Consider the following 23,723-nt stretch of genomic DNA (forward strand, 5'->3'; position numbering starts at 1 on the left):
CTTCCTGGGTCCGTATCCTTCTATTCCCATCCTATTCATATATTTGTCAAGATGCCCCTTAAATGTCCCTATCGTCCCTGCCTCCACTACCTCCTCCGGTAGTGAGTTCCAGGCACCCACTACCCTCTGCGTAAAAAACTTGCCTCGTACATCTACTCTAAACTTTGCCCCTCTCACCTTAAACCTATGCCCCCTAGTAATTGACCCCTCTACCCTGGGGAAAAGCCTCTGACTATCCACTCTGTCTATGCCCCTCATAATTTTGTATACCTCTATCAGGTCTCCCCTCAACCTCCTTCGTTCCAGTGAGAACAAACCGAGTTTATTCAATCGCTCCTCATAGCTTATGCCCTCCATACCAGGCAACATTCTGGTAAATCTCTTCTGCACCCTCTCTAAAGCCTCCACATCCTTCTGGTAGTGTGGCGACCAGAATTGAACACTATACTCCAAGTGTGGCCTAACTAAGGTTCTATACAGCTGCAACATGACTTGCCAATTCTTATACTCAATGCCCCGGCCAATGAAGGCAAGCATGCCGTATGCCTTCTTGACTACCTTCTCCACCTGTGTAGCCCCTTTCAGTGATCTGTGGACCTGTACTCCTAGATCTCTTTGACTTTCAATACTCTTGAGGGTTCTACCATTCACTGTATATTCCCTACCTGCATTAGCCCTTCCAAAATGCATTACCTCACATTTGTCCAGGTTAAACTCCATCTGCCATCTCTCCGCCCAAGTCTCCAGACAATCTAAATCCTGCTGTATCCTCAGACAGTCCTCATCGCTATCCGCAATTCCACCAACCTTTGTGTCGTCTGCAAACTTACTAATCAGACCAGTTACATTTTCCTCCAAATCATTTATATATACTACAAAGAGCAAAGGTCCCAGCACTGATCCCTGTGGAACACCACTGGTCACAGCCCTCCAATTAGAAAAGCATCCCTCCATTGCTACCCTCTGCCTTCTATGGCCTAGCCAGTTCTGTATCCACCTTGCCAGTTCACCCCTGATCCCGTGTGACTTCACCTTTTGTACTAGTCTACCATGAGGGACCTTGTCAAAGGCCTTACTGAAGTCCATATAGACAACATCTACTGCCCTACCTGCATCAATCATCTTAGTGACCTCCTCGAAAAACTCTATCAAGTTAGTGAGACACGACCTCCCCTTCACAAAACCGTGCTGCCTCTCACTAATACGTCCATTTGCTTCCAAATGGGAGTAGATCCTGTCTCGAAGAATTCTCTCCAGTAATTTCCCTACCACTGAAGTAAGGCTCACCGGCCTGTAGTTCCCGGGATTATCCCTGCCACCCTTCTTAAACAGAGGAACAACATTGGCTATTCTCCAGTCCTCCGGGACATCCCCTGAAGACAGCGAGGATCCAAAGATTTCTGTCAAGGCCTCAGCAATTTCCTCTCCAGCCTCCTTCAGTATTCTGGGGTAGATCCCATCCGGCCCTGGGGACTAATCTACCTTAATATTTTTTAAGACACCCAACACCTCGTCTTTTTGGATCACAATGTGACCCAGGCTATCTACACCCCCTTCTCCAGACTCAACATCTACCAATTCCTTCTCTTTGGTGAATACTGATGCAAAGTATTCATTTAGTACCTCGCCCATTTCCTCTGGCTCCACACATAGATTCCCTTGCCTATCCTTCAGTGGGCCAACCCTTTCCCTGGCTACCCTCTTGCTTTTTATGTAAGTGTAAAAAGCCTTGGGATTTTCCTTAACCCTATTTGCCAATGACTTTTCATGACCCCTTCTAGCCCTCCTGACTCCCTGCTTAAGTTCCTTCCTACTTTCCTTATATGCCACACAGGCTTCGTCTGTTCCCAGCCTTTTAGCCCTGACAAATGCCTCCTTTTTCTTTTTGACGAGGCCTACAATATCATTCGTCATCCAAGGTTCCCGAAAATTGCCGTATTTGTCTTTCTTCCTCACAGGAACATGCCTGTCCTGTATTCCTATCAACTGACACTTGAAAGCCTCCCACATGTCAGATGTTGATTTGCCCTCAAACATCCGCCCCCAATCTATGCTCTTCAGTTCCCGCCTAATATTGTTATAATTAGCCTTCCCCCAATTTAGCACATTCATCCTCGGACCACTCTTATCCTTGTCCACCAGTACTTTAAAACTTACTGAATTGTGGTCACTGTTACCGAAATGCTCCCCTACTGAAACATCTACCACCTGGCCGGGCTCATTCCCCAATACCAGGTCCAGTACCGCCTCTTCCCTAGTTGGACTGTTTACATATTGTTTTAAGAAGCCCTCCTGGATGCTCCTTACAAACTCTGCCCCGTCTAAGCCCCTGGCACTAAGTGAGTCCCAGTCAATATTGGGGAAGTTGAAGTCTCCCATCACCACAACCCTGTTGTTTTTACTCTTTTCCAAAATCTGTCTACCTATCTGCTCCTCTATCTCCCGCTGGCTGTTGGGAGGCCTGTAGTATACCCCCAACATTGTGACTGCACCCTTCTTATTCCTGATCTCTACCCATATAGCCTCACTGCCCTCTGAGGTGTCCTCTCGCTGTATAGCTGTGATACTCTCCTGAACAAGTAGCGCAACTCCGCCTCCCCTTTTACATCCCCCTCTATCCCGCCTGAAACATCTAAATCCTGGAACGTTTAGCTGCCAATCCTGCCCTTCCCTCAACCAGGTCTCTGTAATGGCAACAACATCATAGTTCCAAGTAGTAATCCAAGCTCTAAGTTCATCTGCCTTACCCGTAATGCTCCTTGCATTAAAACATATGCACTTCAGGCCACCAGACCCGCTGTGTTCAGCAACTTCTCCCCGTCTGCTCTGCCTCAGAGTCACACTGTCCCTATTCCCTAGTTCTCCCTCAACGCTCTCACCTTCTGACCTATTGCTCCCGTGCCCACCCCCCTGCCATACTAGTTTAAACCCTCCCGTGTGACACTAGCAAATCTCGCGGCCAGGATATTTATGCCTCTCCGGTTTAGATGCAACCCGTCCATCTTATACAGGTCACACCTGCCCCGGAAGAGCTCCCAGTGGTCCAGATAACAGAAACCCTCCCTCCTACACCAGCTGTTTAGCCACGTGTTTGTCTGCTCTATCTTCCTGTTTCTAGCCTCACTGGCACGTGGCACAGGGAGTAATCCCGAGATTACAACCCTCGAGGTCCTGTCTTTTAACTTTCTGCCTAGCTCCCTGAACTCCTGCTGCAGGACCTCATGCCTCTTCCTGCCTATGTCGTTAGTACCAATATGTACAACGACCTCTACCTGTTTGCCCTCCCCCTTCAGGATTCCCTCTACCCGTTCGGAGACATCCTGGACCCTGGCACCAGGGAGGCAACATACCATCCTGGAGTCTCTTTCACGTCCACAGAAGCGCCTATCTGTTCCCCTGACTATAGAGTCCCCTATAACTATTACTCTTCTGCGCTTTGACCCTCCCTTCTGAACATCAGAGCCAGCCGTGGTGCCACTGCTCTGGCTGCTGCTGTTTTCCCCTGATAGGCTATCCCCCCCGACAGTATCCAAAGGGGTATATCTGTTCGAGAGGGGGACAACCACAGGGGATTCCTGCACTGACTGCCTGCCCTTTCTGGTGGTCACCCATTTCTCTGCCTGCACCTTGGGTGTGACCACACTTATATAACTGCGATCTATGACGCTTTCCGCCACCTGCATGCTCCTAAGTGCATCCAATTGCTGCTCCAACCGAACCATGCGGTCTGTGAGGAGCTGCAGTTGGGTGCACTTTCTGCAGATGAAGCCATCCAGGACGCTGGAAGCCTCCCGGACCTGCCACATCTCACAGTCAGAGCACAGCACCCCTCTAACTGACATTGCGTCAATTAATTAAAATTAAAATTTGTCTTTTTTTTTTATAAATACTTTTTTTTTTTTTTAAATTACAAAGTTACTGTCAACTATCTGTTTCCTAGCACTAGATTTCTAATAGAAATGCGATAGCTAACTATAATATCCTCCGATCTCTGGCTTAGATATCCTCTAAATTATAATTAAGTTATTATGTTTAATTAGTTCCCAAATAGTCAAAAAAATTTAGGTTAGAATCCCAACCAGCCACTCAGGTCACAGCTTTTCTGTCCCCCCCGACACACACAATTTGAAAAAAGGTATAAAAGTAAAAATCACTTGCTTACCTTCTGAGATGTTCTCAGGTTCTCTCGCTGACAGAGACTGCTCCTCCACCTCCAATCCTTGGCCTGCACAATGCTAATAATATATAATATAATATGGCACTTACCTTACACCAATGGGTCTTATTATTAGGTTAGAGGAGGAGGGTGGGTGGGAGACACTACACGTGTAGTGTCTCGGGTTTCCTCTCCACCAGAATTTATTGGGGGGGGGGGGACTTGCCAGAGGTCGAACTTCCGGTTCCCGCCGAAATCCAATGGGCTGCTCCTGTAAAGGTAAGAGCTTTTAAACTAACTACTCACCTCCCAGAAGGCCCCTGCGCACCGCTGCCGCCGAAATCCAATGGGCTGCTCCTGTAAAGGTAAGAGCTTTTAAACTAACTACTCACCTCCCAGAAGGCCCCTGCGCACCGCTGCCGCCGAAATCCAATGGGCTGCTCCTGTAAAGGTAAGAGCTTTTAAACTCACTACTCACCTCCCAGAAGGTGGTATGCTCCTTCCTTGGATCGGATACTATTTTTAATTTCCTTTGTAAGCCATGGATTGGCCCTCTTACCCCTTTATTTGTGTGCCAGACAGGAATTAACAGTTGCTGCAGTTTCTCCATGCGTTCCTTGAATATTTGCCTTGTCTATTCACTGTCATCCCTTTAAGTAACCCACCCCAATCTATCAAGGCCAACTCACACCTCATATCCACAATGCTCCCTTTATCAGGATTCAGCACCCTTGACTCCGAATCAACTGCTTCAGTCTCTATCTTTTAAAAAATATAAATTTAGATTACCCAATTATTTTTTCCAATTAAGGGGCAATTTAGTGTGGCCAAAGCGCCTACTCCGTACATTTTTGCGTTGTGGGGGCGAAACACACGTAGACACGTGGAGAATGTGCAAATTCCACACGGACAGTGACCCAGCGACGCGATCGAAGCTGGGACCACAGCTGTGCTAACCACTAGGCCACCGTGATGCACTCCTTCACACTCCATCTTGATAAAAAATTCTATCATGTTATGGTCGCTCATCCACAACGGATTTCATACAGCCAGATTGGCAATAATTCCCTTCTCATTACACAGTACCCAGTCTATGATGACCTGCTCTCCAGTTGGTTCCTCCACATATTGGTCAAGAAAATCATCCCGTACACACTCGAGGAATTCATCCACCACGGCATTGTGGATAATTTGTCATGTGAGAATTTGTCACCTTTAAGAAACGGGTGTTTAAGAAATGTACCTTGAAAAAGATTGTTTAGGAGTTACTTAAATGTTTTACTGAATATGGTTTACCCACATAAATAGAATCGGATCAAGGATCAAAATTTACCTCAAGGTTATTCAAATGCATTATGGCTAGCTTAGGAATAAAACAATTTAAATCAACTGCGTACCACCCAGAATCGCAGAGAGCATTCGAAAGGTGGCGACAGACAGTAAAGACAATGTTGAGGGCTTATTGTCACGATTATCCAGAGGATTGCGATAAAGGAATTCCATTCATACTGTTTGCAATAGGGATGCACCTTCTGAGTCAACCAAATTCAGAAGTTTTGAACGAATTGGTGGGCATGGGGTAAGAGGGCCACTTAAATTTATTAAGGAAAAACTGGTGAGTGAGAAATTGGCAATTACATTATTGGATTACGTGTCAAATTTTAGGGAACGATTAAATAGAGCAGGTGAATTGGCTAGACAACATTTAAAAGTTGCACAAAATGTGATGAAACGGGTAACGGACAAGAAATCCAATGTTTGTAGTTTTGCCAGTGGAGATAAAGTTTTCGTATTGTTACCAGTGGTAGTTGACCCTTTAAAAGCCAAGTTTTGTGGACTTTATCAATTAAATGAGGTGAATCATGTGGTAAAAACAACTGATAGAAGGAAAACTCACCGAGTATGTCATGTGAATATGCGTAAATGGATCTTTGAAAGGGAAGGAGAGAAAAAGGTTTTAATGATTCGAACTCAATGTGACGCACCAAATCCAATGACTCTGAATTTGACATACCTCAAAGAGATTGGGTTTATGCTTAAAAATGGCATAATTCAAGTGAGTTGCAGCCAATGGAGCTTACCCATAGTGATGGTACCTAAACCAGACGGTACCCAACGGTTGTGTGTGGACTATAGAAAAGTTAATGCAGTTCTAAGAACGGACCCTTATCCCATTCCACGTTTGGAGGATTACATTGAGAAAGTGGGACAATCAGCTTTCATTTCCACACTGGATTTCCTTAAAGGTTACTGGCAGGTACCTTTATCCGAAAGTGCGTCGAGATTTCAGCGTTGTGACTCCAGATGGTATGAACCAATTCAAAGTTATGCCAATTGGCATGAAAAACGCACCTGCCACATTTCAACGGTTAACTGACAAAGTAGTTTCAGGATTACCCAATTGTGCGCTATACACCGACGATCTGGTCATTTTCAGCCAGACATGGACAGAACATTTGAAACATCTGATGGAGTTATTTGATCGATATCAGGAGGCGGGTTTGGTGATGAACCTAGCCAAAAGTGAATTTGGAAAGGCCCAAGTCATTTTCCTTGGCCATACAGTCGGACAGGGTCGAATCGTCCCACGGGATGTGAAAACAAAAGTTATTGGGCTGTTTCCGAAACCCTCGACACGACGGAAACTAATGCGATTTCTTGGTATGAGTGGACTTTACCGGAAATACGTACCCAATATTGGCAGTGAGGTCTCTCCACTGACGGACTTGTTCAAAAAGCGTAACAAATTCCAATGGAGAGCGCAGTGTCAACAGGCATTTGATGGCTTGAAGGCTGTGTTAACCACTGTTCCTGTAATAAACATCCACAATTCTGCGAAACCATTCAAAGTGGTGGTTGATGCGAGTGTTGTGGGTGTAGGTGCGGTGCTTCTACAAGACGCCGACGAAGGGCTAGAGCGGCCTATTGGTTATTTTTCAAAGAAATTGAATTCTTACCAGAAACAGTAATCCACGATTGAGAAGGAGACTTTGAGTTTGGTGCTGGCTTTGCAACATTTTCATATTTATGTGACCAGCAATCCGACTGACACCGTTATATATACTGATCATAATCCGTTGACGTTTTTGGAGCGATTCCGGAAAATCAATGCAAGGCTGTTTCGCTAGAGTTTATTGTTGCAGCCATTTCATTTAAAAATAGTACATGTGGCGGGACGAGAAAACGTGATAGCCGATGCTTTGTCACGAATGTGATGAACAGAAGCAGTTTCAGTTGGAGGAAGAATAACGAAAATGGACTATATTATTATACCTGTTTGTGTGTGAGGTTTTTTGAAACGAAAATGTATATTTACTGTTTGCATTTCTTAAAGAATGGTGAAAAGGTGAAAAACGAAACCATCTTGATGTTGATGGTTTATTTTGTTTGGGGGAGGTGTCATGTGAGAGTACCTTTAAGAAATGGGTGTTCAAGAAATGTACCGTTATGAAATGGGTATTATCAGTCATGTCAGAATGTGGGTGGAGCTGGGCTGTCTGTCAGCTTTTTAGTTTCGTTTCACGTCGTTTGGTGCAGGGTGTGTTTTAGTTTCGTTTTCAGTGTTGGAGCTGAAGCCGGACCAAGCAGGTGTACTTCTGTTCTCTCTGCCATCAAAATATTATCTCTTGATCATGGGCTGAGGTTAGAAACATGAAAGGAGAGGTCACACTGTTGGGAGTCTTCTATAGGCCTCCAAATAGTTCTAGGGATGTAGAGGAAAGGATGGCAAGGATGATCCTGGATAAGAGCGAAAGTAGCAGGGTAGTTATTATGGGAGACTTTAACTTTCCAAATATTGACTGGAAAAGATATAGTTCGAGTACATTAGATGGGTCGTTTTTTGTACAGTGTGTGCAGGAGGGTTTCCTGACACAATATGTTGACAGGCCAACAAGAGGCGAGGCCACATTGGATTTGGTTTTGGGTAATGAACCAGGCCAGGTGTTGGATTTGGAGGTAGGTGAGCACTTTGGGGACAGTGACCACAATTCGGTGACGTTTACGTTAAGGATGGAAAGGGTTAAGCATACGCCGCAGGGCAAGAGTTATAGCTGGGGGAAGGGAAATCATGATGCCATTAGACGTGACTTGGGGGGTGGGGGGGGGGATAAGATGGAGAAGTAGGCTGCAAGTGTTGGACACACTGGATAAGTGGAGCTTGTACAAGGATCAGCTACTGCGTGTTCTTGGTAAGTATGTACCGGTCAGGCAGGGAGGAAGGTGCCGAGCGAGGGAACCGTGGTTTACCAAAGAAGTGGAATATCTTGTTAAGAGGAAGGAGGCCTATGTGAAGATGAGGTGTGAAGTTTCAGTTGGGGCGATGGATAGTTACAAGGTAGCGAGGAAGGATCTAAAGAGAGAGCTAAGACGAGCAAGGAGGGGACATGAGAAGTATTTGCCAGGAAGGATCAAGGAAAACCCAAAAGCTTTCTATAGGTATGTCAGGAATAAGCGAATGACTAGGGAAAGAGAAGGACCAGTCAAGGACAGGGATGGGAAGTTGTGTGTAGAGTCTGAAGAGATAGGCGAGATACTAAATGAATATTTTCCGTCAGTATTTACTCAGGAAAGAGATAATGTTGTGGAGGAGAATGCTGAGCTCCAGGTAAATAGATTAGATGGCATTGAGGTACGTAGGGAAGAGGTGTTGGCAATTCTGGACAGGCTGAAAATAGATAAGTCCCCGGGACCTGATGGGATTTATCCTAGGATTCTCTGGGAGGCCAGAGAAGAGATTGCTGGACCATTGGCTTTGATTTTTATGTCATCATTGGATACAGGAATAGTGCCAGAGGACTGGAGGATAGCAAATGTGGTCCCTTTGTTCAAAAAGGGGAGCAGAGACAACCCCGGCAACTATAGACCGGTGAGCCTCACGTCTGTAGTGGGTAAAGTCTTGGAGGGGATTATAAGAGACAAGATTTATAATCATCTAGATAGGAATAATATGATCAGGGATAGTCAGCATGGCTTTGTGAAGGGTAGGTCATGCCTCACAAACCTTATCGAGTTCTTTGAGAAGGTGACTGAACAGGTAGACGAGGGTAGAGCAGTTGATGTGGTGTATATGGATTTCAGTAAAGCGTTTGATAAGGTTCCCCACGGTAGGCTATTGCAGAAAATACGGAGGCTGCGGATTGAGGGTGATTTAGAGATGTGGATCAGAAATTGGCTAGCTGAAAGAAGACAGAGGGTGGTGGTTGATGGGAAATGTTCAGAATGGAGTTCTGTCACAAGTGGAGTACCACAAGGATCTGTTCTGGGGCCGTTGCTGTTTGTAATTTTTATCAATGACCTAGAGGAAGGCGCAAAAGGGTGGGTGAGTAAATTTGCAGACGATACTAAAGTCGGTGGTGTTGTCGATAGTGTGGAAGGAAGTAGCAGGTTACAGAGGGATATAGATAAGCTGCAGTGCTGGGCTGAGAGGTGGCAAATGGAGTTTAATGTAGAGAAGTGTGAGGTGATTCACTTTGGAAGGAATAACAGGAATGTGGAATATTTGGCTAATGGAAAAGTTCTTGAAAGTGTGGATGAGCAGAGGGATCTAGGTGTCCATGTACATAGATCCCTGAAAGTTGCCACCCAGGTTGATAGGGTGGTGAAGAAGGCCTATGGAGTGTTGGCCTTTATTGGTAGAGGGATTGAGTTCCGGAGTCAGGAGATCATGTTGCAGCTGTACAGAACTCTGGTACGGCCGCATTTGGAGTATTGCGTACAGTTCTGGTCACCGCATTATAGGAAGGACGTGGAGGCTTTGGAGCGGGTGCAGAGGAGATTTACCAGGATGTTGCCTGGTATGGAGGGAAAGTCTTATGAGGAAAGGCTGATGGACTTGAGGTTGTTTTCGTTGGAGAGAAGAAGGTTAAGAGGAGACTTAATAGAGGCATACAAAATGATCAGAGGGTTAGATAGGGTGGACAGTGAGAGACTTCTCCCGCGGATGGAAATGGCTAGCACGAGGGGACATAGCCTTAAACTGAGGGGTAATAGATATAGGACAGAGGTCAGAGGTAGGTTCTTTACGCAAAGAGTAGTGAGGCCGTGGAATGCCCTACCTGCTACAGTAGTGAACTCGCCAACATTGAGGGCATTTAAAAGTTTATTGGATAAACATATGGATGATAATGGTATAGTGTAGGTTAGATGGCTTTTGTTTCGGTGCAACATCGTGGGCCGAAGGGCCTGTACTGCGCTGTATTGTTCGATGTTCTATGTTCTATGTTCTATTTGGTGAATTCAGAATTAAAAATGTTCTCAGTACAAAGAACAAAGAACAAAGAAATGTCAGCCCGGGAACAGGCCCTTCGGCCCTCCAAGCCCGTGCCGACCATGCTGCCCGACTAAACTACAATCTTCTACACTTCCTGGGTCCGTATCCCTCTATTCCCATCCTATTCATGTATTTGTCAAGATGCCCCTTAAATGTCACTATCGTCCCTGCTTCCACCACCTCCTCCGGTAACGAGTTCCAGTAGTGACTGGAAACCTAATGTTCTTCTGTTGAAAGGTGTTTCTTCTGTCTTCTGGATGTTGTTTGGGAAGTTATGAAGGATTACTTAGTGTTGTATTCTTTGGGGGTTGTATTTGAATTAATGGTTGCTAAGGTGTTCACGGTATGTTTCAAAAAGGTTTATTTGAGTTCATAGAATAAACATTGTTTTGCTTCAAAAAATTGTTTTCCATTTCTGCTGTACCACACCTGCGGAGTGGGCCCTGTGCTCCCCATACCACAATCTATTGAAAGTTGTGGATCAGGTGAACTCCATGATACACTTTGGGGTTCTCTGAACCCTGGCCCATAACACATTTGATTTGCCCAATCTATGTGAAGATTAAAATCACCCATGATCACCGATATTCCCTTATTAATTTCATCACTAATTTCTTGTTTAATGCCATTCCCAACCTCACCACTGCAGTTTGAGGGCCTGTATATGAAACCCATAAATGTTTTTTGTCCCTTAGTATTTCTCAACTCTACCCATACAGATTCCACATCGTCAGAGCTAATGTCCTTTCTTACTATTGTGTTAATTTCCTCTTAAACCAGCAGTGCCACGCCACCACGTTTTCTATTATGCCTGTCCTTCCTAAATACTGAGAACACTGGGACATTCTGTTCCCATCCCTGTTCACCCTGCAGCCATGTCGCCGTAATCCCAATTATATCGTACCCATTTATATCTACCTGCGCGATTAGTTGATCCACTTTATTGCAAATGCTCCATGCATGAAATGAAATGAAATGTAAATCGCTATTTGTCACTAACAGGCTTCAAATGAAGTTGCTCTGAAAAGCCCATAGTCGCCGCATTCCAGCACCTGTTCGGGGAGGCTGGTACATGAATTGAACCCGCGCTGCTGGCCTGCATTGGTCTGCTTTAAAAGCAAGATATTTAGCCCTGTGCTAAAGCAGCATTAATACACAGAGCCATTTAAGTGTGTATTCTTCACAATGTTTGTGTTGCTCCCAATATTTTTTCTACTGCCCTGTTTGATTTTGTCCTTGGTTTCTCCACCTATCACTTTTCTTATTCACTTTTCTACCTTTTGCTTTTGTCCTTGCTCTCTATTTCTCTGACTCCTTGCATAGGTTCCCATCCCACTGGCATTTTAGTTTAAACCCTCCCCAACCGCTCTAGAAAATAGCCCAGTTTGTACAGGTCCCACCTCCCGCAGAACCGGTCGCAATGCCACAGGAACCTGCAACCCTCCCCCTGACACTGTCTCTTCAGCCACTCTGACTTGCACGTGGCACTGGTAGTAATCCTGAGATCCCTACTTTTGAGGTTCGATTTCTGAACTTCCTTCCTAACTCTCTGTATTCTGCCTTTAGGAACTCATCCCTTTGTTTAACCTATGTCGTTTGTACCGATGTGTACCACGACCACTGACTGCTCACCCTCTCCCTCCAGGATGCCCTGTACCCGCTCCGAGACCTTGACCCGAGCACCGGGACGTAACATACCATTCTGGAGTCTCGTCTGCGGCCACAGAAACGCCTATCCATTCCCCTTACAATTAAATCCCCTTTAACTATTGCACAGTCACACTTATAACCCCTCCCCTCTGCAGCAGAACCAACCGTGATGCCACGGGTTTGGCTGTTGCTGTTTTCCCCTGAGAGGCCATTCCCCTCAACAGTATCCAAGACGGTATATCTCTTATGCAGGGTAATGGCTACAGGAGATTCCTGCACTAACTGCCTCGCTCTCTTGCTCTGTCTGGTGGTCACCCATTCCCCTTATTGTCTGCGGAGTCTGAGCCTGCAGTGTGACCACCTCGCTACACGTGGTATCCACGATACTCTCCGGCTCGCGTATGATCCACAGTCTCTCCAGCTGCCGCTCCAGCTCTGAAAGTCGAGCTTCCTGGAGCTGTAACTGGGGACAGCATGGGGGCAGCAAGGTAGCATTGTGGATAGCTCAATTGCTTCACAGCCCCATGGTCCCAGGCTCGGTTCCGGCTTGGGTCACTGTCTGTGCGGAGTCTGCACATCCTCCCCGTGTGTGCGTGGGTTTCCTCCGGGTGCTCCGGTTTCCTTCCACAGTCCAAAGATGTGCAGGTTAGGTGGATTGGACATGATAAATTGCCCTTAGTGTTCTAAATTGCCCTTTGTGTTGGGTGGGGTTACTAGGTTATGGGGATAGGGTGGAGGTGTTGACCTTGGGTAGTGTTGTCTTTCCCAGGGCCGGTGCAGACTCGATGGGCCGAATGGCCTCCTTCTGCACTGTCAATTCTATGATAATCTATGACACCTCCTGCACACATGGTTACCCTGGGGACTGGAACTGTCCCCAGCATGCCACATGGAGCAAGAGGAGCAGACCACGCCTTGGAGCTGTCCTGCCATGACTTATTCCTTTAAATTAAACCGCTGATATTAAACTTTAGAAAAATGTTCTTGTGTCAGCTTAAATCCAATCCCAGTATACTATTTAATTAGATTTTTTTAAATACTGAGTATTTATCCCTCTTGATCTGACAACAAATTAAAAATAGTTATTTAATTGAAATTTAAAAAGTTATTTAAATAACTTAAAAATAGTAATTTAAATTATCCCAAAATAGTTACTTAAGTCAAATTTAAAAAAATAAAATATAGTAATTCAAATCATCATAAAACCAGTAATCTCAGGCAGCACGGTGGTGCAGTGGGTTAGCACTGTGGCATCACGGCGCCGAGGTCCAAGGTTCAATCCCGTTCTGGGTCACTGGCCGTGTGGAGTTCGCACCTCCCTCCCCTACCCCCCCCCCCCCTTCCCCCGCCCCCCCCCCTCGCGTTTACGTGGATTTCGTCCCCACAACCCAAAAATGTGCAATCTAGGTGGATTGGCCACGCTAAATTGCCCCTTAATTGGAAGAAATAAATTGTGTATTCTAATTTTTAAAAAAAATATGTGGTAATCTAAGTCAAATCAAAACTAGTATTTAAGTCAGTAACTCCAGAGATATTCAGATTTAGCCCAGTCTGCCTTTCAGCCAATCAGGTCACAGTCTCGTCTGACGTCACTATACCCTTTTGTTTCAATTTTGAACAAAAAAATCTTACCCGATTCAATTTTGAACGAATAACTTACCCGATAGCAGTGTCCCTAACCATAACCCTCTCTCTCCGTGCTCTTTACTGAAGTCTCGCCCCTCTCGCTCTCCACGCTCTTTAGTGAAGTCTCGCCCCTCTCCCTCTCCGCGCTCGTTACTTAAGTCTCGCCCCTCTCCCTCCGCGCTCTTTACTGAAGTTTCGCCCTCTCTTTCTCCGCGCTCTTTATGCTGGCCGTAAGCGTCTCAGTTTGTGTGAGTGTGCGCATTATTTTCTCTGTGTGACTGTGAGTATGTGTATTCGTGTCTGTTAGGACATTGAAAACAGCGCGGGAGGAGAGAGAGCCGGGACAGTGAAAAGTGCGCTGGAGGAGAGAGAGCCGGGACGTTGAAAACAGCGCGAGAGGAGAGACAGCCGGGAGGTTTAAAAAGAGCGGGAGTTGCGAGGCGGAGCGGAGATTTAAAACGCGCGGGAGCTGCGAGTCGGAGCGGAGATTTAAAAAGCGCGGGAGCTGCGAGTCGGAGCGGAGATTTAAAAAGAGCGGCCTAGTTTCGGAAGCCGTTCGGAGGAGGAGGAGCAGTCTCTGTCAGGGAGAGCACCTGAGAACATCTAAGACCCTAAGAAGGTAAGTAAGTGATTTTTACTCATCTTTACTTTCATTTCCTTTTCAAATCGCGTGTGTGTGGGGTGGGGGTGGGGGGTGGGGGAGAACTGAAGTGACATCACAGAAAAGCTGTGACCTGAGTGACTGGTTGGGAATCTACATTAAATTTAAAAAATTAAGCATTGGTGACTAATTAAACATAATTACTTAATTATAATTGAGAGGGGTATTTAAGCCAGAGATAGGAGAGTACTATATTTAGCTTTCACATTTATAGTAGAAATCTAGTGCGAGGAAACAGATAGTTAACAGTAACTTTTTTAAAAAATTGTTTTTTAATCTGATAATTTTAATTTACTAATTAATTGACTCAATGTCAGTTAGAGGGGTGCAATGCTCTGACTGTGAGATGTGGAAGGTCCGGGAGGCTTCCAGCGTCCCGGATGGCTTCATCTGCAGAAAGTGCACCCAACTGGAGCTCCTCGCAGACCGCATGGTTCGGTTGGAGCAGCAATTGGATGCACTTAGGAGCATGCAAGTGGCGTAAAGCGTCATAGATCGCAGTTGTTAAATGTGGTCACACCCAAGGTGCAGGCAGAGAAATGGGTGACCCACAGAAAGGGCAGGCAGTCAGTACAGGAATCCCCTGTGGTTGTCCCCCTCTCAAACAGTGGGGGGGGGGTAGCCTATCAGGGGAAAGCAGCAGCAGCCAGAGCAGTGGCACCACGGCTGGCTCTGATGTTCAGAAGGGAGGGTCAAAGTGCAGAAGAGCAATAGTAACAGGGGACTCTATAGTCAGGGGCACAGATAGGCGCTTCTGTGGACGTGAAAGAGACTCCAGGATGGTGTGTTGCCTCCCTGGTGCCTAGCTCCAGGATGTCTCCGAACGGGAGGAGGGCATCCTGAAGGGGGAGGGCAATCAGGCAGAGGTTGTTGTACACATTGGTACTAACGACATAGGCAGGAAGGGGCATGAGGTCCTGCAGCAGGAGTTCAGGGAGTTAGGCAGAAAATTAAAAGCCAGGACCTCGAGGGATGTAACCTCGGGATTACTCCCTGTGCCACGTGCCAGTCAGGCAAGAAATAGAAAAATAGAGCAGCTAAACACGTGGCTAAACAGCGGGTGTAGGCGGGAGTGTTTCCGTTATCTGGACCACTGGGAGCTCTTCCGGGGAAGGTGTGACCTGTATAAGAAGGACGGGTTGCATCTAAACTGGAGTGGAATAAATATCCTGGCCGCGAGGTTTGCTTGTGTCACACGGGAGGGTTTAAACTAGTATGGCAGAGGGGTGGGCACGGGAGCAATAGGTCAGAAGGTGAGAGCATTGAGGGAGAACTAGGGAATAGGGACAGTGTGGCTCTCAGGCAGAGCAGAAAGGGAGAGGTTGCAGAACACAGCGGGTCTGGTGGCCCGTAATTCATATGTTTTAATGCAAGACGTATTACGGGTAAGGCAGATTAGCTTAGAGCTTGGATTGGTACTGGGAACTATGATGTTGTTGCCATTACAGAGACCTGGTTGAGGGAAGGACAGCATTGGCAGCTAAACGTTCCAGGATTTAGATGTTTCAGGCGGGATAGAGGGGGATGTAAAAGGGGTTGCGGAGTTGCACGACTGGTTAGGGAGAATATCACAGCTGTACTACGGGAGGACACCTCAGAGGGCAGTGAGGATATATGGGTAGAGATCAGGAATAAGAAGGGTGCAGTCACAATGTTGGGGGTTTACTACAGGCATCCCAACAGTCAGCGGGAGATAGAGGAGCAGATAGGTAGACAGATTTTGGAAAAGAGTAAAAACAACAGGGTTGTGGTGATGGGAGACTTCAACCTCCCCAATATTGACTGGGACGCACTTAGTGCCAGGGGCTTAGACGGGGCAGAGTTTGTAAGGAGCATCCAGGAGGGCTTCTTAAAACAATACGTAGACAGTGCAACTCGGGAAGGGGCGGTACTGGACCTGTTATTGGGGAATGAGCCCGGCCAGGTGGTAGAAGTTTCTCTCGGGGAGCATTTCGGGAACAGTGACCACAATTCAGTAAGTTTTAAAGTGCTGGTCGACAAGGATACGAGTGGTGCTGGGAGGAATGTGCTAAATTGGGGGAAGGCTAATTATAACAATATTAGGCGGGAACTGAAGAACCTAGATTGGGAGTGGATGAGGGCAAATAAACATCTGACATGTGGGAGGCTTTCAAGTGTCAGTTGAAAGGAATCCCAGACCGGCAGGTTCCTGTGAGGAAGAAGGAAAAATACGGCAATTGTCGGGAACTTTGGATAACGAGAGGTATTGTAGGCCTCGTCAAAAAGAAAAAGGAGGGATTTGTCACGGCTAAAAGGCTGGGAACTGACGAAGCCTGTGTGGAATGTAATGAAAGTAGGAACGAACTTAAGCAAGGAGTCAGGAGGGCTAGAAGGGGTCACGAAACGTCATTGGAAAATAGGCTTAAGGAAAATCCCAAGGCTTTTTACACGTACATAAAAAGCAAGAGGGTAGCCAGGGAAAGGGATGGCCCACTGAAGCATAGGCAAGGGAATCTATATGTGGAGCCAGAGGAAATGGGCGAGGTACTAAATGAATACTTTGCATCAGTATTCACCAAAGAGAATGAATTGGTAGATGTTGAGTCTGGAGAAGGGTGTGCAGATAGCCTGGGTCACATTGAGATCCAAAAAGACGAGGTGCTGGACGTCTTAAAAATATTAAGGTAGATAAGTCCCCAGGGCCTGATGGGATCTACCCCAGAATACTGAAGGAGGCTGGGGAGGAAATTGCTGATGCATTGACAGAAATCTTTGGATCCTCACTGTCTTCAGGTGATGTCCCGGAGAACTGGAGAAGAGCCAATGTTGTTCCTCTGTTTAAGAAGGGTAGCAAGGTTTAATCCAGGGAACTACAGGCCGGTGAGCCTTACTTCAGTGGTAGGGAAATTACTGGAGAGAATGCTTCGAGACAGGATCTACTCTCATTTGGAAGCAAATGGACGTATTAGTGAGAGGCAGCATGTATTGTGAAGGGGAGGTCGTGTCTCACTAACTTGATAGAGTTTTTCGAGGAGGTCACAAAGATGATTGATGCAGGTAGGGCAGTGAATGTTGTCTATATGGACTTCAGTAAGGCCTTTGACAAGTTCCTTCATGGTAGAAAGGTGAAGTCACACGGGATCAGGGGGTGAGCTGGCAAGGTGGATACAGAACTGGCTAGGTCATAGAAGGCAGAGAGTAGCAATGGAAGGATGCTTTTCTAGTTGGAGGGCTGTGACCAGTGGTGTTCCGCAGGGATCAGTGCTGGGACCTTTGCTGTTTGTAGTATATATAAATGATTTGGAGGAAAATGTAACTGGTCTGATTAGTAAGTTTGCAGACGACACAAAGGTTGGTGGAATTGCGGATAGCGATGAGGACTGTCAGAGGATACCGAAGGTTTTAGATTGTTTGGAGACTTGGGCGGAGAGATGGCAGATGGAGTTTAATCCGGACAAATGTGAGGTAATGCATTTTGGAAGGTCTAATGCAGGTAGGGAATATACAGTGAATGGTAGAACCCTTACGAGTATTGGAAGTCAGAGAGATCGAGGAGTACAGGTCCACAGGTCATTGAAAGGGCAACACAGTCGGAGAAGGTAGTCAAGAAGGCGTACGGCATCCTTGCCTTCATTGGCCGGGGCATTGAGTATAAGAATTGGCAAGTCATGTTGCAGCTGTAAAGAAACTTAGTTAGGCCACTGTTGGAGTATAGTGTTCAATTCTGGTCGCCACACTACCAGAAGGATGTGGAGACTTTAGAGAGGGTGCAGAAGAGATTTATCAGGATGTTGCCTTGTACGGAGGGCATTAGCTATGAGGAGCGGTTGGATAAACTCGGGTTGTTCTCACTGGAACGACGGAGGTTGAGGGGCGACCTGATAGAGGTCTACAAAATTATAAGGGGCATAGCCAGAGTGAATAGTCAGAGGCTTTTCCCCTGGGTAGAGGGGTCAATTACTAGGGGCATAGGTTTAAGGTGAGAGAGGCAAGGTTTAGAGTAGATGTACGAGGCAAGTTTTTTTACACAGAAGGTAGTGGGTGCCTGGAACTGGCTGCTCGAGGAGGTGGTGGAAGTAGGGACGATAGTGATATTCAAGGGGCATCTTGACAAATCCATGAATATGATGGGAATAGAGGGATACAGACCTAGGGAGTGTAGAAGATTGTAGTTTAGTCGGGCAGCATGGTCGGCACGGGCGTGGAGGGCCGAAGGGCCGGTTCCTGTGCTGTACATTTCTTTGTTCTTTGTTCTTTGTTCTTTGAGGGAGGGCTTCAGATTCTTCGGACATTAAAGGGGCATCTTGACAAATACAGGAATAGGATGGGAATAGAGGGATACGGACCCAGGAAGTGTAGAAGATTGTAGTTTAGTCGGGCAGCATGGTCGGCACGGGCTTGGAGGGCCGGAGGGCCTGTTCCTGTGCTGTGCATTTCTTTGTTCTTTGTTCTTATTAGGACCGGTTCTGGTGGAGGCGGAACTGCTACAAATTGGAATGTCTACACCTGGGCCGGACTGAAACCAATGTCTTTGGGGGTTCTTTTGGTAACGCTGTTGGGGAGGGTTTAAACTAATGTGGCAGGGGGATGGGCACCCAATGCGGAGTTTAGTGGACAGTAAGGAGGTAGTAACTACAGCAACAAGTGAGCAGGTAAGGCAGATTAACTTAAGGCTTGGATTAGTACCTGGGGGTATGATGTTATTGCTATTACTGAGATCTGGTTGAGGGAAGGGCATGATTGGCAACTAAATATCCCAGGATATCGATGCTTCATGCGGGATAGGGAGGTAGGTAAAATGGTTGGAGGAGTTGTATTACTGATCAGAGAGTATATCACAGCTATGCTGAAGGAGTGCACTATGGAGGACACGAGCAGCGAGGCGATATGTGCAGAGGTCAGAAATTGGAAGGGTGCGGTAACAATGTTGCTGTACTACAAACCTTCCAACAGCGAGCGTGAGATAGAGGTACAAATATGCAAACAGATTTTGGAAAGATGTAGGAGCAATAGGGTGGTGGTGAGAGGAGATTTTAATTTTCAACATTGACTGGGATACACTTCGTGTCAGAGGTCTAGATGGATCAGAATTAGTAAGGAGCATCCAGGAGGGTTTTCTAGAGCAGTATGTAAATAGTCCAACTCGGGAAGGGGCCATACTGGACCTGGTGATGGGGAATGATCCAGGCCAGGTGGTTGAAGTTTTAGTCGGGGATTACTTTGGGAATAGTGATCACAATTCCGTAAGTTTTAGAATACTCATGGACAAAGCCGCGAGAGGTCCTAAAGGAAGAGTGCGAAATTGGGCGAAGGCCAACTATATCAAAATTCGGCAGGAGCTGGGGAATGTGGATTGGGAGCAGCTGTTTGGAGGGAAATCCACATTTGATATGTGGGCGGCTTTTAAAGAGAGGTTGATTAGAGTGCAGGACAGGCATGTCCCTGTGAAAATGAGGGATAGAAATGGCAAAATTAGGGAACCATGGATGACAGGTGAAATTGTGAGACTAGCTAAGAGGAAAGAGGAAGCATATATAAGGTCTAGGTGACTGAAGACAGACGAAGCTTTGGAAGAATATCGGGAATGTAGGACCAATCTGAAACGAGGAATCAAGAGGGCTAAAAGGGGTCATGAAATATCTTTAGCAAACACGGTTAAGGAAATCTCAAAGCCTTTTATTCATATATAAGGAGCTAGAGGTTAACTAGAGAAAGGGTTGGCCCACTCAAGGACAAAGGAGGGAGGTCATACGTGGAGTCAGAAAAAATGGGTGAGATTCTTAACGAGTACTTTGCATCGATATTCACCGAGGAGAGGGACATGACGAATGTTAAGGTTAGGAATAGATGTTTGATTACTCTAGGTCAAGTCGACATAAGGTGGGAGGATGTTTTGGGTATTCTAAAAGACATTAAGGTGGACACGCCCCCCAGGTCATGATGGGATCTATCCCTGGATACTGAGGGAAGTGAGAGACGAAATAGATGTGGCCTTAACAGTTATCTTTGCAGCATCCTTGAACGTGGGCGAGGTACCGGAGGACTGGAGAATTGCTAATGTTGTCCCCTTGTTTAAGAAGCGTATCAGAGATAATTCAGATAATTATAGACCGGTGAGCCTGACATCATTGGTAGGGAACCTGCTGGAGAAGATACTGAGGGATAGGATCGATTCCCATTTGGAAGGAAATGGGCTTATCAGTGATAGGCAACATGGTTTTGTACAGGAAAGTTCATGTCTTAACAACTTAATAGAATTCTTTGAGGAAGTGACATAGTTGATTGATTAGGGAAGGGCTGTAGCTGTCATATACATGGACTTCAGTAAGGCATTTGATAAGGTTCCCCATGGTAGGCTGATGGAGACAGTGAAGTATCATGGGGGTCCAGGGTGTACTAGGTAGATGGATAAAGAACTGGCTGGGCAACAGGAGACAGAGAGTAGTAGTGGAAGGGAGTTTCTCAAAATGGAGAACTGCGACAAGTGGTGTTCCACAGGGATCCGTGCTGGGACCACTGTTGTTTGTGATAAACATAAATGATCTGGAGGAAGGTACAGGCGGTCTGATTAGCAAGTTTTGCAGATGACACTAAGATTGGTGGAGTAGCAGACAGTGAAGTGGACGGTCAGGGAATACAGCAGAATATAGATAGATTGGAGAGTTGGGCGGAGAAATGGAAGATGGAGTTCAATCCGGGCAAACGCAACGTGATGCATTTTGGAAGATCCAATTCAAGAGCGAACTATTCGGCAAATACAAAGAACAAAGAACAAAGAAATATACAGCACAGGAACAGGCCCTTCGGCCTTCCAAGCCCGTGCCGACGATGCTGCCGGACTTAACTAAAATCTTCTACACTTCCTGGGTCCGTATCCCTCTATTCCCATCCTATTCATGTATTTATCAAGATGCTCCTTAAATTATTGAGTTGCGTCTGCTGTCGACCAACGGTTTTACCTGAAGTGTTGACAATTCTCGCGAGCTTACCGTTGCTGTTCACACTGAGGTAACCATACCAGACTGCCATGTTAATCGTTCAAATAATATCTGCCAGAACTTTTTATACCTTCTCTGAAGCATTATGATTCATTTCAAACACTTTTAGTTTCTAATTAAAAGCAATTTTTAAATATGCTGCCGCTGTTCTCTGTGAAGCTTAGCTTCTGGTCTACATATGTTCCCGGACTCTTGGAACACACTTCAAACTCTGCCGGTTGATCATTAAGATACACAGCGTCACACGTATGTAGGTCATTAATATACAAAAGTAGCGCTTATCCAAATCTGAAGAGAATTCAATTGGCGCGATTTCTGAAGAGTGGTCACACGTTCAAAGTAGAATCGAGGGAGAACGTGGCAAATGGAAATTGGTTTCAATTTCATCATTGGAAAGTCAAAATAACGTCTTAAATCATCGAAAAGTCACTTTACAGAAGGAGGCCATTTGGTCACGTTATCCATGCCAGCCCGAGGACACTCAGATTCCATCCTCATCCCACTATCCCCGCCAGTCACGTGTATTCTAAATACTGATAGGGTTGACAATTCAGAAACATAAAGATAGAAAGAGTAAGGTGTATGAGATATCTTGGTCATATAAGTACACGTGGACACATGGACTCGTACTTATAAAGCGATAACACAAAGGTAATTCAATAAAAGTGGGGTGACCCTCCGTATCCCGCCCTGTAAACATTCCAGTAGAAAGCAAAGGAATTGGATTCCAAACTCCTCACCAAGCACAGGACCAATCCTGGCAATTTCAGCCTTTGGTGTAATAATGAGGGAGGTGACTGGAAAGCTTCTTGGGATGGGGAGTTTCGGTTCGATCACAGTTGTATCTAGAGTCCTGATTATTAAAGCAGGAGTCGCAAGTTTTTGCCGTGCAGAGCCAATTGGAGCCATTTCCACCTACCAAGGACATCGCTCAGAGCTCCTTCCTTTCATAAATATGTGACAGAATCAGTGTCATGGACACCTGCAATGATCAGAGAGCAGAGAGTCGATGTGTCCATACCAAGCCGTGTATTCTGTCATTAAATTATTCCCGGTGCTGCCGTTCATTCAAGCAGATCGGACATGCTGCCAAACAAGCCTTGTGATTGTGCACCTTTTAGGTAGTTCAGCCAGAGAGTGAATTGCCGGAGGCTGGAACAAAACTACCTGAAACACAATAACTGTGAGAGACAAAATCATTCACCAGTGGTTCTGTTGTATCAAGAAGAGACAATATTCCCAATGAAGGATGGGATGCAAGAGTAAACTATAAAATAGCCCATTCCCGTATTAATGAATCTAATTTGAATCAAATGCCGAGACTAACAATTGAATGGTGAATGATTTTGTCTCTCACAGTTATTGTGTCTCAGGTTGGTTTGTCCCAGGCTCCGGCTCTTCAGGATCTCTGATTTTGAACTACCTAAATGTGCACAGTCACAAGGCTTGTTTAGCAGCATTTCCCTTCTGCTTGCATGGACGGCACCACCGGGAGTAATCTAGTGACAAGATACAAATGAATGAATACCAGGACAAAAAGAGATAGTGACACACTTCAGGACTAATGGAAGTATAGTGGATGTTGCTATGTGGAGAACGCTGCAGAGCAAGAGCTCACAATCAACCATGTGTCAATGGCCAAGGTTATGTTTTTTTATTATATATGTTCAGGGCCAATCATTGATCCTGATACATGGGGGCGAATGCCTCCCTCCCCCACGCTAACACCACTGACAGACGCACTCCACTCTTCCGCTCAGAGAGAACATGTTCTTTCTTTACAGCCCAGAAGGGCAGGAAAGGCTTTGCGATTTGACATTTCATACCAATATTAAATACTCATGGTATGGGAGTGATTTCCTACACGAATGACGATATCAATGACCCACCTCCTGCAATTGGACAGTTCTGAATGAGGAATGAAGAGGTCTGATCCGGGAAACAGCTGCTGCAGCGTACTGGACATTAACCAGTTTACTGGTACTCTGGGATTGACACCGATTAGGAGCTGGGGAACTCTGGACTCGCAAAGCATTGCGAAAATGCTCATGTTGCGGAAGTTACGTGCAGTGTTTAAAAGTTGCGCACTGGAAAATTGAACGAGGTGCACATCTTGGATGAGGACGTCCTGTTGGGTACCTGACAGGGACTTAGTAAAGGTACTGCCGCACTGTTCTGCCTTCAAAGGGCAAGATCTTCAACTCGCGGTTATCGCTGCTGAAAATGTGGTGTAGGGACCAGACTCCACAAACTGCATTGAACGTCAATGGTGCTAAATCCAACGACATCATTGCTGTTACACGCCTGGGTCCAGAGAAATGCCCATAATTCAGAGCGTTGGTTGTGTTACATTCACCCGCAACACATTACCTTGTTCGGAATTCAACAAAAATATACCAA

The sequence above is a fragment of the Scyliorhinus torazame genome, chromosome 26 (assembly GCF_047496885.1).
Source record: "Scyliorhinus torazame isolate Kashiwa2021f chromosome 26, sScyTor2.1, whole genome shotgun sequence".
Lineage (NCBI taxonomy): Eukaryota > Metazoa > Chordata > Chondrichthyes > Carcharhiniformes > Scyliorhinidae > Scyliorhinus > Scyliorhinus torazame.